This window comes from Neofelis nebulosa, chromosome 2 (assembly GCF_028018385.1).
Source record: "Neofelis nebulosa isolate mNeoNeb1 chromosome 2, mNeoNeb1.pri, whole genome shotgun sequence".
In the NCBI taxonomy this organism is placed as follows: domain Eukaryota; kingdom Metazoa; phylum Chordata; class Mammalia; order Carnivora; family Felidae; genus Neofelis; species Neofelis nebulosa.
Window position 1 is genome coordinate 10,364,470 of NC_080783.1, and position 17,251 is coordinate 10,381,720.

Below are 17,251 nucleotides of genomic sequence, written 5' to 3' on the forward strand. Positions count from 1 at the left end.
ACCCAGGGGCCCTTAAATTTTTAAATATTAGAATGATTTGGAGTTTATTTGGAAATGACAAATGAAGTAAGGGACCTAGCTGCTACTGCTGGTGTTTTTCTTCGTCCTCTTCCTCCTCTTCCTCCCCCTCCTCCTCCCGCAACCCCTCCTCCTCTTCTTCCACCCTTCCTCTTCTCCTTCTTCCTCTCCTCCTCCTCCTCAACTGCTAGACATTGTCCCAGCTCGCCTTATCAAATATTCTATTTGTTCTCGGCTGATTTTAAATGCAGATTTAAACATAAAATCCCAGATATACTTCTATACTCAATTCTGTTTTGTTGATTGCGATGTCCATCCTTGTCAACGTATCTAAATTTTAATTTCTGTGGCTTTCTAATTCATTTTAATAAGTCCCTCCTCGCTCACTTTTTAGAATTCTTCGTTATTATGAGGTTAGTTTTCCAGATAAACCTCAATTCGTGTTCCTAAACCTTTTATGAATTCACGTGGCTATTTGTATTGAATTGCATTCTTTTCATAAATTAAAATAATGACGATCTGAAGAATTGGCATCTTTACACATGCTGAGACTTCCTATGTGAGAGCAAATAAGCCTTTTCATATTCTTCTGCAAAGGCAAACATTCTTCTTCTTTTCTTTGTCTACCCTCCCTCTTTCTGATTATAACAATGGACTCATGGATTTTTACAAATTACGTGTGTTGTAATCCATCACTGTCATTCTGTTTGGTCCTCATCTATTTTCCCATTTGGTCAGCAAGGGCCCCTGCAAGCCAGCGCCTGTGTCCTTTTGACATGGTTCCATTAATCTTTGAACATTGACCCCATTAATCCTTCAGGCTGCATTCTTACTAGGGGTGGGAAGATGAATTATGTATGATTAAATTGTAGAATGGGATAAAATGAAATTGACTCCTCGTGTCACCTTACCTGATACAATACTACAACTAATGCCTATGCATGTCTCTGAAGATGGTTTTATTCCATTCTGTCCTAAGAGCTCCACCATGATGTGGGTTTGGGTTCAGTTCTGTCTTGCCATGATTCACTCTACCTAAAACATGTAACTATAATACTCACTGTCCATCTTAGAGAGCTCTGTGATTCCTCCCCAGAACCCTGAAGTGAATATGGGTTTCAATCCATTTTAAAAATTAAAGGAACACATGCCATGATTTAAAAGTATATTCATGCAGAAAGACTTTTAATGAAAAGCAACCATTCCCTGCCCCATTCTTTCCCACCCCCAGTTCTGTCTCCAAAGGAAATTAATACAGTCTGTTTCTGATAATTGGGAAAGTCAGTCCCGTCTCTAAATACGTGTTTAATGCTGCTTCTTTATCAATTTTCGAAGTTCTCTCTTCTCTTTTTGCTTTGAGAGAAAGGGTCAGGTGAATATAAAGGTTTTTCTCCTTCTCTTTCCTTTTCCCAGTGCGGGTGGTATAACTACCCTTACAATCTCTATTGGATAATTGTGCGACTTTAAGTAGCGTGGTTGCTTTAGTTTGCTACGGCTGCCGTAACAAAGTACTGCAAATTGGATGACTTAAGCAACAGGCATGTGTTGTCTGGACTTCTGGAAACTAGAAGTCCAAAACCAACATGTCGGCAGGATTGGTTCCTCCTGAGGGCTGCGAGGGAAGGGTCTGTTCCAGGCATGACTTTCTGGCTGAAAGATGGCCCTCTTTCCCTATGTTTTTTCACATTATCTTTGCGTCAAAATAACCCCCTTTTATAAAGACACTGGTCATATTGGGTTAGGGCCTACCCTAATGATCTCATTTGAATTTAATTACCTCTGTAAAAACCCTACCACCAAAGAAGGTCACATTCTAAGGTCCTGAGGGTTAGCACTCCAACATATCATTTGGGGAGGGGGGGAGACAAAATTCAACTTTATCTTTATTGCCCATTTATTTCCCATTCCGTCAAGATCAGAAATCCTCTCTGGACATTTCACTCCACGATGACACTATTAACATCCCTGACCATCTCTTAAATTCATCAAAACCTTCCACATCTCGCCATCTGTGCTCTGTCTTCTGCTTTTAAATTGTCAGACGTGATCAGATTTATGCCTTGTTCTATAAACATCCATAAGCCTTCCATATTATGTCTATAACTTCACTCTAAAATTTGAAATTCCATAAGCAGTATTTTTATTATGATGATCACATACATGTTATTCACTGCGGAAGTAGATAACATACTGTGATTACATTCCTTTTTTTTTTTTTTTTTGGAATTTTACAATTGATTTTGTATTATCTGCCTTTACTGCATTCTGATGTGTTCTAGAGCTCTTTCAGTATAGCATCGTTAAGAGTACGCTGGGATCAAGCTGCCTGCATGAAAATCTCAGCTTTACCGGATACTCGTCATGGAACTTTGGGCTGCTTGTTTAGCTTTTTATTTCTCATTTATTTGTGAAATCAATACAACCATGACAGTAGTCCCTGGCTTCATAAGATTGAATGTGTTAATACTCACCTAGCTGTTGAGTGCAGTATCTGGCGCGAACTACACTGTTTTAATATGTCTTACTTGGTGAGAGTATCAAATCTTTAAAAGCTCTCTGTTCTGGGCTGAATCGTGTCCCCCCAAATTCATGTGGAAGCCCGAACCTCCCGTGTGACTGTATTTTGAGATAGGGCCTATAAAGTTATAAAGATTAAATTATATCCTAAGCATGGGGCCAAAATTCCTTATAAGAAGAGGAAGAGATACCAGGGATCTCTCTCTTTCTACACACACCCACAGAAAGAAGAGGCCGTGTAGGGTCTACAGTAAGAAAACAGCCGTCTACAAGTCAGCAAGAGTGCCCTCACCAGAAACCCAATTTGCTGGCAGCTTGATCGAATACGTCTAGATTCTGGAATGTGAGAAAATACATTGATGGTAAGTAACAAAGTCTGTGGTGTTTTGTGAGGGCTGTCCCAGCTGACTAATACATTCCCTTTCTCTAGTCTTCTGCCCATGGGAAGCTTCTAGCTCCCTCCTCCGAGCCGGACATATTGTCCTTCATGCTGGTGGCACGGGTGACATGGTGATATTTCTTGTCTCTGCTCTTCTGCATTGGAGTTATTATTTCCCAAATCCCATCTTCCTTCTTTGAAATTTCCTTTATAGTTTTGCTGAAATATGACCCCATTGAGCTTCTTGAAAGAGGGTGTTTTCAGGAAAAATGTTCTGAGTCTTGGAATGCTGAATATCTCACTGTTTTTCCTTTACACTTTATTCATAGTTGGGCAGCTAAATAATTTAAGATTGAAAAATATTTTTCCCTCAAAAAATTTCCTCAAAAATTATTGATAAGGTGTCCATTTCCCATTATTTGATGGGAAATCTGGCTTCTTGTTCATTTATTTATTTTTCTCACTTTGGAAGCATTTAGACTCTTTTGGTGCTCTTTCTCACAATAATGTGTGTAGATTTCTGTATTTTTCATTTATTTTTCTGGCCATTTCATATGTTCTATTAACCTAAAGGCACCTGATTCACAGGAGCCAGCTTGTAAGGGCTCCTAGAGGTCAAATTAATGAGTATCTAAGTAAAGAAAATAATAGTGGATAACAATGTATTGACTAAAAAGTAATAACCATCCATGAATCCTTAATGATACCTAGAAAGGGAGAGAGAGAGAGAGAGAGAGAGAGAGAGAGAGAATGCCAGACAATAAACATAAAAGGAATGATAGAATTTGAGGGAAGCATTTTGCTACTCTCACTATGATGATGGACTCAGTCAAGGATTGTCAATGGATGCTAAACCACTCACTGGATGGAAGGTGACTGTGAAACAGGATGCTTATAATACCAAAATACCACCCCAAGGATTATTTCTTAACTACATCAGGGAAGACACATCCAGTGTTCACCACTTTCATCAAATAAACTTAGCATCACCAATATTGGGAACAATATTTTGGATTTCCAAATCTTTTTATTATTGTCTGATTTTTCTTTTTTCTTGACATTGTTTTTTGTTTTATTTATTTACTTTTATTTTTCATAAATGTAGTCTTCCCTCAAGTATCTCTGAGAACACTAGAGAACATTTCTCTTCTGCATGTGACCAATCTCTCTTTCTTCCACGGCTATGCCTTATCCATGAAAACATTGGTCTTTTTCTTGCTTCTTTTGCAGGTTTTACTAAAATTGGTAGTACCTCTTGGTAGCCCAGAATGGCCAATAGCTAACTTTGCGCATTGTGTACTAAAGGGGACTGCTTAACCAATTGAGCTTAAGCTTAGTGTGAGTACTGAAAGGGAGGTTAGTAGCTCATAGACTTTGACAACCTTCAACATCTCAGGGTCCAACTTTTCTGCCAGGTTCTGTAAGGCAGGTTGCTTACCAACATGGTTAGAGCATCTGTGCATGTTTTTGTAAGGTATCATTTCACCGAAACTGTGCAAGGCAACACTCAACAACTTTCTACCTTCCAGAAAGTTTTGAGTCTTTTTTATCTTCAGATGGCCTCTCTCTAGTGCTTTTTTCTGTTTGGGGTTTATAGTTTTCTTTCCTCCTCCACTGTGATTTTTTGGTCAGCTTTTGTTGCTGTAACCACCAGCCACATCAACTCAGTGGCTTGCAGCATAGATTTATTTCCCACTTAGGTTGTGTGAGTGCTCTGAGTCAGCCAATATTCTACTTGACAATGAAGGTTCATTTAGGCTCCCATGTCTTCTCATTGTGGCACCCAAGGTGAAGGAGGAACTTGTACCTGGGACATGTTCTTATAGCAGAGAAGAGAAACACAAGAGAGACATTGTCAAACTACATAAGCTCATTGAAAGTCTCTGTTTGGAATGTGGCATTAAAACTTTTTCTCATGTTCCATTGGCCAAAGACAATTAAATGGCCAAGCCCAAAGTCAACGGGGCGGTTAAACATACACCATCTAGAGGGACGCAGGGCCATCATGGGGCAGGGATAAACAATTGTGAATGTATTATATGTGAACATATCTCTCTGTGCCTCAGTTTCTTCATATGTAGATTGAGGATGAAAATAGCCTTTACTTTAAAGGGTGCTTACGAAGAGCAATCCGATAATGTAGGTAAAGTGCTTAGTTCAGTGCCGAGTGCATAGGAAGCAATTAATAAGTGTCAGTGTTCATGATTTTGACTGTGACCGTGATTGCCATGAACCAGAAAGTCTTCGGGGGTGGGGGGAAGCTTTAAATATTTGTTTGTAAGACATATTCTGTCAGAGAACATGAATAAATTTCAGTGGCGGAAAGCTATACCACTTGAAATATATATAAAGCATGTATGCATACCCACACTTAAAAACCATCCACTTTTCATCACCCCTGGAATGACAGTGAGGAACACTCAAAAGATCTGGGAAATATGGAGATTTATGTCTATTTTCAGAACATCTAGTGATCAGCTAAAAATGATTCAAATTCAGAACCCCCAGCACTAGAAAGAATTTTGCTTCTTTTGTTGATGTTGTACGGAACTTAAATATTAAACAAAGTTGACAGTTTGGCAGGGAAGCAAAGCTTCATTCTGCATCTGGTTTCTCTGAACAAAAGTATGTAAAGGAAAAGGAATGTGATTATTTTTGCCCCATTGTTCTTGGAAAGATAATATCAAATAAATATTTGAGAGTTTAAAATGATCTTTCCCAGCTTGAGGATATATTGACTCTTTTTCATTTCTTGCTTACTTTTGTTAAATAAATGTATTTATTGTATTCTAAAAGTTTACCATTTCTGGCATTTTTCTTATGCTATGTAGCCAGATTATCTGGGTTTGAGATAAATGTTTGAGAAAAGGTGTGTTCTTTTTTTTTTTTTTTTAATGTTTTATCTGTTTTTGAGACAGAGAGAGACAGAGCATGAGCAGGGGAGGGGTAGAGAGAGAGGGAGACACAGAATCCGAAACAGGTTCCAGGCTCTGAGCTGTCAGCACAGAGCCCGACATGGGGCTTGAACTCACAAACCGCAAAATCATGACCTGAGTCGAAGTCGGACGCTTAGCTGACTGAGCCACCCCAGCGCCCCCAGAAAAGGTGTGTCTTACCAAGGCCTACTGCAAAATTAAAAAATAATCATGAAGGTTATAAACCCAAACTTCACACTTTCTCTTATTGTTGCTACAAAAGGATACGTATATTTTTAAACAGTGAGCTAATATTCTTAATATTTTATTAATTATATATTTAGAACACAAAAATGCTTTTAGGTAATAACAATAAGAAATTCAAATTGGGAGTCACCTCAGATTTGCTTATTCCTGGCAAGATGCTGTTTTCTCTTGGGAAAGAATGGTAAATTATCTGTAGACATTCTAAGATAATAATGAGACCACATGTTATTAGTCCTTAGCTTTGGAAGTCATTGTAGACAGGGCTCAAAGGGACATTCTTGGTATTTAAAACCTAGTAGACATCTCCCAAGGTTTGTTGAAAAGGGGATCTGAATAAACATATTCATTTCTGGCATGGGGGAGAGAGAATATGCAATTTGAAAAAAAATCATGACCTCATTTAGAAATTCCAAAAGTCCAGAGATTGTTTCATTCACTAAATATCCTGGGGAAACAGCTATGAATATTTAATAATAGCAGAAGCTCCTCACAGTATGCAAGTCATTAGGTCAAATCACAAATTCTGCGAACTTTGAATTTTCTTGGAAATTGTCAAGGGACTGGAAGTTCAGTGGCAAGATGCACCAGAACTTTCTGTCCATAAACACGGAAGTAGGGGAGTCATCAAGGATTACGCTTGGGCAGGGGCAACCCAATCATTTCTGGTCTTCGTTGTGAACTGCCTTGTTAAGTGACTCCCAGGCTGCGTATCTCAGCTGTTATGTCAAATATGACCATTAATGATGTTTTAAATGATTGTAATCGTATTTTCAAATGCCTTACATGCTGTGTAGCTTGATTTCTCATTGCAGATTTTACTTTTGTTTTACAAGAGAATCACAGGGTATTTGGTGTCAGGGTTTTACCTAATTCATAGGAATAGCTAGTGAATGCCACTCTGCACGACCCACTGATCTCTCCAGCAGGTACTTCTTGTGCATAAAATGTGCACATGGTTACAAGCTTCGTCTGTCACAGGTATGTAAGCCAAGCTGGGCTCCACCAATGTTGTCATCAGACTTTCTCAGACACACATCCACTGCACCCCTCAAATGAGAAGATACATAGTCGAAATAACCACAATCGAGGAGATACCAACCTCCCCCTCAGTTTTTACATTTTCCCTCAGCTTATAGGGACAGGGAAACACATCTGAGCTGGTTGTCGACATCTGGTAATTTGTAGAATCTTGAAGCAATCACATTAGCCCCGCGGCAGTATAATTGAATGCAGACAGTGGCCTCTCACTGCATAACCATGCATCTTACTGCAGTTGCCTTTGCAGAAGAGGATTCTGGCAGCTTCTGTCCAGGATGAAGCATTTCAGCTGTACTGTCTCAATGCTTTAGTAATGGTGACCTCAAAGTCAGGAGGGCTGCTTGACTAAGGATGTGGGCAAAGAGTACAGACCGACTACTGTACTTAAAGAATGTAGAACACAAAGTGCTTCTTGGAACGGAGGAACACAAAAGAAGCTGGGGCCTTGGGTGGCTCAGTCATTTCAGTGTCTGACTCTCAGCTTCTGCTCAGCTCATGATCTCACAATTTTGTGAGTCTGAGCCCCCCCATGTCGGGCTCTGCGCTGGCGATGCAGAGCCTGCTTGGGACTCTCTCTCTCCCTCCCTCTCTCTCTCTCTACCTCCCCCCGCTTGTGCTATCTCTGTCTCTCTCAAAATAAATAAATACCCTTAAAAAAAAGAGAGGCTTCCGGGCTTTTTTTGTACCCCGCTGAGTCTATTTGAGAAATAGCCTACTAGTCCATTGCATGGATCTCGTAGGGCAAAGAAAAAGGCAGTGTGCTATGCCTGTAAAATACGTCCACATCCAAATCCCCAGGCCTCAGGCTAGCGCTGCTTCAGGTAACAAGTGTTTGCTAAGACCCACTACACCCTAACACAGTGCTAGGCTCAGAAGGATGCCATAAAATATAAATAAAACTTGACAATATAAAGTATGAAGCAAATGACACTCCCATGCACTGGTGTTATAAAGATATACCAGTATATACCGTTTAGAGTGACTACAACCGGCACAACAAAAATGTGCCGACGTAGAAAAGGCCAAATATTTCATTTTTGAAGAGTGTAATCTAGATTACTTATTATACGAATAACTGAGGAAACATGAACAACGATACTCGTTTTGGCACATTGGAATGTGTGTCCATTTGGGAACAGTTTATTTATTTATTTTTTAGTTTATTTCTTTATTTTGAGAGAGAGAGAGAGAGAGAGAGAGACAGAGAGACAGAGAGAGAGAATGAGAATCCCAAGCAGGCTCTGTGCTGCCAGTACAGAGCCCGATGCAGGGTCAGAACTCACAGACCAGGAGATCATGACCTGAGCCAAAATCAAGAGTCGAACGCTGTTAACTGACTGAGCCACCCAGGTGCCCCCATTTGGGGACAATTTAAATATCTACTAGTAGGAAATGAAAAAAAAAGGACAAATGAAAAAAAAATGGCACTATTAGGATTATAAGCAACAAAGTGGATAAATCTCAAAAGCAGAATTCTGAGTTAAGGGGTAAGATGCATAAAACGATATTTATGTAAAGAAAACTCAGACAAATCAATACTGAATATGTATTTGTGTAAAAGTATAAAAACTTACTATAAAAACGTCTACAGTCACTCTTCTGGTTGTCTCCAAGGGTTGTCTCTGAGGGAAGAAGTTGAATGACCTAAAATGTAAAAGTTTAGATTATTTTGGAATGCCTTATTGATTTAAAAAATAATGGAACTTTAATACTTGATAATCTGGTGTCATAGTTCTATAGTCGTGTTTATAGCAGGATTTGCACTCTTCCGTATTTTACAAGCATTCGTTGTCTCTGCCCTCCTAGCAGTTAGGTTGGAAACCACATCTAATGTGCATTAAACAATTGGGGAATAATCAAATGTTAAACTCTGCCATAGAATTTCCTTACACCAAAGCATTGCAGAGAAGAAAGAGAGGGACCCCTAGAATCCCCGTGAACCTGAGGCCTGCACACCTTCAAAACAATTTCCATAATAACACTAAGATGGCACTTTCTGTTTTTACTCTTATATCCTCATAGGTATAGAGTGGAGATCTTTGGAGATATACGATGTGGGATATTGCAACAAATTGAATGCAGAATCAGATAAGAAAATCCAGCTGTCTTCTATTAAGCCGGACTTGAAAGAGATTTGTGAAAATGTAAAACAATGCCATTCTCAGTAAAAATGTTTCTGATTTGAAAAATACAGGTCTTCTTTAATAAAAAAATTATATTATTTACACTCACATGTAGTGGATTCGTTATTGCTATTTTAAAGAAATACATATTTTAAAATTTTCTCCATTTTTAATTTCTTCAGCCATAAATGTAAATAACTATAACCCATGGAAGTGAAAGCTCTTCGGATTCTCAGTGATTTTTAAGAGTGTAAAGTGGTCCCGAGACCACAAAGTTTGAGAACCACTTGGGCCAGATTATGCCAAGAAGTGATTCAAGAGGAGGTGGTCTTAAATTCATCGGAGGAAAGTAAAGAGTCCATTCAAATGGGGAGAACAGCATCAGCAGAACATTCTAGGTTGAAATCAGATCAAATTAGAAAGTTAAGGGGCGCCTGGGTGGCTCAGTCGGTTAAGCGTCTGACTTCGGCTCGTGTCATGATCTCACGGTCCGTGGACTCTCATGATCTCACGGTCCGTGGACTCGAGCCCTGCGTCGGGCTCTGTGCTGACAGCTCAGAGCCTGGAGCCTGTTTCAGATTCTGTGTCTCCCTCTTTCTCTGACCCTCCCCTGTTCACGCTCTCTCTCTGTCTCAAAGATAAATAAATGTTAAAAAAAATTAAAAAAAAAAAAAGAAAGTTAAGGTAAAGATAACTTTGATGGAAGGAATGTTGCACATGGAGTAGTAGCCTAGGACAATAATTTTAATAGCAATTATTCAGTAAACATTTTTTTAAAAGTTCTCTAATGGGCACCTGGACACCTGTAAAGAAGAAATCTCATTCTCTGTCTTGCAAAAACTCATAGGTTGATGCATATTTAATTACAAAGTGCTTTAATAGAGATAGCTACATTGTGACATGAAACACGTGAGCACGTTATAAATTGGTCTCGCTTTCTCTACTTGTATTTTGCAACTTGAGAAATTTCATAGAAAAATACAACCCTGTGCTACAGGTTTGGAGAAAGAAATAGATATAAAATTACAAGTTTGTTGCAGTCTGTTATAATGCTTTGACCAGATCTGTTGTACTTAAACCAGGGGATGTGAGCATTGTATCCGTCAGGATAGACCGGGTTGGCTGTGGTAACACACAACCTCCAAATTTCAGTCACTTAAGACGACAAATGCTTATTTTTCCCTTATGCTTTGTGTCTGTGTTCTGTGTCTATCCATCACAGGTAGGTGGGAGGCTCTCCTCTATTTATTTCTTGCGCACCATTTCATGGCACCATAGTCTCACATACATAATAAAGATTCCTTGTGATAGGAGAGACAGGTTGGGAAGTCAAGTTCTGTCAATTATACAAAGCATTCCTGAAAGAGAGACATGTGGCTTCCACTCATAGTTCATTGTCCAAAGCTAGCTTCGTGACCTTACCTAACTATTGAAGGCAAGGGGCAGAGATAGTTTAGCAGTAATATTTTATTTAACTAGAAATAGAACTGGACAAGATACCAAGGAAATCTAGAATTGCCCACTGCAAGCATGGCTTGAGAAAAATAAATTATAGTAAATGTCTAGTTCTCGACCAGGAAATTTCTCCAGCTGAATTACATTTCTTCAAGCCGAACCAAACTTCCTATGGTGTCAGTTTCCCCTCCTTCCTAACCCTTCTAACTTCATTTCTTGGCTCCCTCTTAAAGGTAGAGATCTCAAGGTTTGTGGTAAATGTTGCTTGGAATGTGCTTTCAGAGTTAAGTTGACAGGCTGAGAAATCTTATTTCCATTGCTGAACCTTAGCCAGTCTCGCATGGCAGTGGACAAATACATCTGGAAAGTGGGGCAGCGTCGGAGAGACTTGGGGTTTGCACTTGCATTTTCTTGTCAAGAGTAAGACAGCCACATAAAACTGACCATCTCTGATGAATTTAGTTAGGTTGGCAGGAGACCAGAGCGGCATCCTTTTGGATCATCCAAATTCAAAGCCTGTTCCTATCAAAAAGGTTGGCTCATGATCATTTTAAGGCACTTGGGCAAAGACTACAAGTTGCTGTTGTTTCCATGTTTTATTCATTCCAGAGGGGTGGGGGGGGGGGGATGAAATGAAATCTTCATCCAGGGAGCGGGTCGGAGACATGAATAACAGGCCAAAATAATAGAATTTAAAAAGAGATCTTGAAAGTCAGTTGGTCCAAACACCCATCTGACACTTGGCTCTGTTCTGCAACATTCCATCCAAACGATCATAAGCTTAAAATCCTGAAGTGACAGCAATCACCACTGCCCAGTGTCATTCATTCTATCTTGGAAACCACTGACTGCTAGAATTGCATTTTGTATTGTGCCAATGTGTATGATTTAGTAATAGAGATCTACTTGCATAGTTGAAAGAAACTACGTGTGCTATTATGATTTCTTGAGAGATATGTTTTATGGCAGGTGCTTCTCACCCCAGCTCCAGGAAGTAAGTAGTAGTATTAGACACGCAGAAAACTGGGGCTTGGTGTGGTTAAGTGACTTGGCGCAGGTGGTAGTATTGAGCTGGATGCTGGGAATGAATGAACGATCGTGGTTTCAAATATCACTGCAGCAGAAGGGAAAAAAAAATCATTCATCTACTCTGCTTGAATACAAACACATATATATGTGATACTGATTCTGTTGGTAATACAATATTTTATCAAGAACGTGTGACGGTGATCTCAAGCAGACCACCTATAACTGCCATCATTGTTTTGTCTTCCATGCTGGCCTTGAGATTTCCTGTGGATAATTATTGTCTTTTCGATCTTTTAGTAAACCTCAGTGTTGGCCACATGAGTGCTCAAAGCCGAACTGACGGAGTATATGCATAAAACATTCTCCCAGTGGACCTGTAACAAATAAGCTATGATTTCTGCAGGAGAATTTTTGACTTTAATTAAAATATGAGCCTGCACTTTGACTGGGGACCACGTGTCCAGCGGAGAAGCCATTTTCAACTATGTGTGAAATTGTCAAAGGAGAAGCTCACTCACCTCTCAGGGGTCACTTTTCCAACACAAAATGTCGAACGAACCGGTCAACCAATAACCAACCGACCAACCAACGAACACCAAACCAAGCGCTCAGTCAGAAGTGATGCGTCATTAATTCAATCCATTAACATATTAAGTAACTTTCCTCTGTTGCCTGCATATGATAGTGGCCTTTTGCTTTCCCTGAGCTTCTATACTAAATCAGTATTCTTCTATCAAAGATATTTTGAAAAAAGAAAAAGGATGATGGAAAATATGAACCTTGGCTTCCTGTTCCTGGGACAGAATAATTTCTCCCACTAAGGCTTAGAAATTGGAGCACTTTTGGCTAATTCCCCAGGAAAGCAACAACAGGTGTGGAAGGGACCCACAAAAGGAAAGAATGTAACACACGTCTGCTTTATTCTGGCATGCAAGGAAGGCTCCGGGATTCTCACTTCATTTCTTCTTGTTTTCATTACTTCTAACATTCCTCTTTTGCAAGTTCAAGTTTCTGCCATGAATTATACACTCCTAGATGCTTATATTCAGAGAGGATTAAGTTTGCATTCAATTGTGACCCAACGTTTCACTTTGATTTAGCACACTTTGAGCCTGGTGAATACTTACATTGTTTGGAGCTATCGGAGTCCATGAACTTCGAAGCAGAAACAGTCAAGTTTTTCTGTTGTTCTGGAACAGAAGCACTGTACCCAGTAAGTTTGGGAGGCCACAACTAACCTCTTTAAACATGTCCCTTTGCCCTTTGAATGACTCAAATTCAATATCCTCAAAGTCCGAAGGCTGTGGAGTTTGAATAAATGCCAAGTGAATTAGGAAACTACACAACATTCTAGTTTTTATCAGACTAACATTGCTTTTAAAAGAGGATGTGTATGGGGTACAACAAGCTGTAATCAATAACAGTAAATTCCACTTAAACACTCATGCAAACAGAATCAGAAAACAAAAAATTTTCTAGCATTCATTTCATCTATGTGTGAATTAGTGTTTTTCTTTTTTTCCATTATTTTAATGAATATGTGTTACAAGTCATATAACCAATTGTTTTCTTTCTTAAGATGATAATCTTTACATAGCAATTAGGCATTTACTACCTTCACATTCTTCTGTGTCTCTAATTCTTACTGTCAGATCACTTTCCAACGCAATCCAACGTTCCTCCTTTGCATGCATATACAATCTATTGCCTCTATTTTTATTCTTTGGGGATTTTTCTCATCCGCGCCCCCCTTTCTCTATCATTATGTGCCAAAAGAATACTATGAAACCTCCAGGATTCATTGATATGTCCATTAGAGAAAAGAACACAGTTCAAATGCAGTGCTTTGTTTTTGCAGAGGCAAATTACTTATCTTCTTTATGCCTTTGATTCCTAGTCTGTAATTAGACGAATAATAGTCTCTATCTCAAGGAGTTGAGAAGCTTGAATGATTCTATCAAGTGTTTTCCACAATGCAGCCTGCATAGTAAATTCAATAAATATCAGGCTTATTACTAGCATTATTTTTGTCTTTGTTACTCAATAAATGCTGTACAAGGTATTGAGCTAAGTGCTGTTAAGGATACAAAAAATTAATAAAACATGGTTCTTGCCTTCCAAGACAATAAAATAATAAAGGTGAGACCTACCTGCACATAGCTAGGATAAATAGTAGAAAATGCTACCGCAATGGTATCAGTTGGGGGAATTTGGCTTGGGAGCTTGGGAGAGGGGTTAGGATTCCTTCCCTTTGGAGGAATCATTGAAGGCTTTAATAAAGTGATGGCATTATTTAGTTGAATGTTGACAGAGCATTAAAAAACCCACAAAACCTATGTAGTAATATTCTATCTCATCTACTATTTTTAAAAGTTAAAAATAGTCCTTGTTTTAATTTGCATAATCTTTATTTGTCGAATGAGATTGTACATTTACCATTTGGTCATTTGTAATTGTGCATGTGTGTGTCGCTTTATGTCCTTAGCCTGTTTCTCCCAAGATTCTGTGTATTTTTTTAGTGTTTTGTAAAATCTCTCTATATTTTATAAGTGACAAATATTATGTCAATAGATTTATAAATATCGACCCATCCTTGCATTTCTAAAATAAACTACCTTGAACGTGGTTGAATTCCTCGTTTGTGATGTGAGATTCTATTTTCTAATGAATGAGATGTTTACATGAGACTGTCTTCCATTTCTGCAGTCTGTCCCCAGGAAAAGGGTGGAAAAATGATGCATCCTCAAATTTCCAGGTGCCAGGCCACTTATACAACATTTGCAAAAAAAGCAGAGACCTGTTTTGCCTCCTTAGCCCAACACCACCTTGTAGGTAGAAGAGGGCTAAATGGGAAGTGAAAGAGAAGAGATTTCTTTAGAGAGTGTTGGTGGGATTTGTGGGAGGTTTGTTTGTTTTGTTTTGTTTTGTTTTGCTCCCTCTACTCCCCACATGGAGGAGAAGGTGAAGGTGCCTTTCTTTACCTCAAGCTGAGTAAGGGCTTGGGTATTGTGGCATCAGTCCCTAGCATTTGGGGGCGGGAGAAAGACTTTTCTTAGAAAGGCCAGAGTGATATGCTCTTCCAGAACATGACTGGTTGCAGGAAAGGGAGTCTCTCTGCCTTCCATTGAATCTGAGTGGGAAGTCACTGCCCTAACAGAGCACAGAATATCGCCGTGTGACCTCCAAGGCTAGATCATAAAATGGTAGAACTGCCTCCTGACTCCTTTTCCTTGGGTTTCCCATTCTGGGCAAAGCTGCCCACCCTCCACCGCCCCTGCAGCTGTGAGGAAACCCCACTTAGCCCACATAGATGGGCTACCTGGAGAGGACCTGAGACCCCAGCCAACAGTCCACATTAGCCACTGACACACAAGTGAGCTACATTTAGATTCTTGCCCCTAGCATTTGAATCTTGGAGCTGAGTCCCCAGACATCATTATGCTCTGCCTGAACTCTCCACTCATAGAATCCTTGAGCATAATCAATGGTCATGTTGCACTTGTGTTAGGTAATTCGTTATATAGTCTTAGTAAGTGGAAGAGAAACATACTTGATCCCTGCCTCCTGAAGCATGAATATGAAGGCTTGAAAGTAAAGTCACATGCTTGTGACTAAATTATAAAGCCAACAGGTGAGCAGACTGCATGCGGCACCGGCCGTAGGTCAAGGATGTGGAATCCCTCCAATGGGAGGAAGCAAAGAAGCCAGCCTAGAAGCGATTCCTCTCAAGAGAGAGATGCCTGGACATGCAAAGTGACCTGGTAAAGGGGTGACTGACATTACACAGAGGTTGAGGGAGACAGCCAGGGTAAGGAGAGACATTAGATCACCCAAGGCAGGGTATCTAAGAAGCTCCAATAAACACCAGGAAAGACACCTTCCTTTTTCTTTCTCTGTCTTCGAAGTCTTAAGGCATCTGTGCTAGATTCCAAGTGCATTCTTCCAGTTTTACGACACTCTTCACCATCTTGTCCATAGTTGTAAGCCGAAATTGTAGCTAGCTAGAAGAGTGTGAGGTATAGAGCTATAAGGAGATGGTTTTGAACAGAGAGGGGAGAGAAAAAATGAAGCGTCATTTACTTTAACTATTGCCGCATGTGACCAAGTCTGTCTCGTATACTGAAACAGTCCGTGATTATTTTTCTTTGTTGATACTGTCGTGAGGTATTGGTGTGACTATTTTAACTACTTCTCACAACAACTGGGAGGTCTTAAACAGCATTGTGTTGATGTCATTGAAGTTTTGGTGGAATTCACCTGGGAAACTGACTCATCTTGGTATTTTCTTTGGGAGAGGAATCGGAGTTATTTTGTATAACTTTAACCCTAGCAATTAGTGTCTGTAGATTTTTCTGTTTCTCTGAGGTCAATTTTAACACACTATTTTCCTAGAAAATTGTCATTTTTATCTAAACTTTGGTTGAGCCCAACTGATTATCGTCGAAGCCATAGAATTTGTTAAGGAGAGTCTTCATCTCCATTTATTTTTCTTAAAATTTGCTCATGATACTTATTTTTTTTTAATGTTTATTTATTTTTGCGACAGAGAGAGACAAAGCATGAACAGGGAGGAACAGAGAGAGAGAGACACAGAATCCGAAGCAGGCTCCAGGCTCTGAGCTGTCAGCACAGAGCCCGAAGCGGGGCTCGAACTCTCAGACCATGAGATCGTGACCTGAGCCGAAGTCAGACACTTAACTGACTGAGCCACCCAGGCGCCCCTCATGATACTTATTTTTAACTGGATTCCTAAAAACCATGGCTATCTGGCCGACTAGAACTCTTTTTATGATTGTCATTCTTTGCTAGTTTCCAGCCATAACATAAAACTTCGGCATCTGTGTGTGAATGAATATGTGTGTGGATGCATGTGTGTGTGTGTGTGTGTGTGTGTGTGTGTGCATGCATACACTGCATGTGAGATTTACAGGGAATTTGGGAGGTAGTCAGTTAAATACCTTGCCTTGTTCACCATTTTGAACCAGAACTCTAATGGAGTTTACATTCTAGTTGGGGAGAAGAGACCATAAATTACTGAGTAGCTGGTATATATAGTGGGGATATCACTATGAATGAAAAAAAATTGAAGGGCAACATGGATAGAGAATGACAGAGTGAAAGAACAATATAAGTAAGGGTGATATTTATATATATACATATGTATGTGTATGTACTATATCAGTCAGCTTGGGCCGGCATAACAAAATACCATAGACCGGGTGGCTTGGGGTTCTGGAGGTTGTATGTCCAAAATCAGGTGCCAACATGGTTGCGTCCTGTTGCGAGTTCTCTTCTGGGCTTGCAGATGGACGCTGTCTTGCTGTGATCTCCCATGGTGAACAGACAGAAAGTGAGCTCTGTGATATCCCTTCTTAAATGAACATGAATCCCATCAGACCAAAGCCCCATCTTCATGACTTCATCTAACTTCAAAAGCCCCATGTCCAAATACCATCATAGTAGGGGTTAGGTCTTCAACCTATGAATTCTGGAGTCACACAAACTTTCAG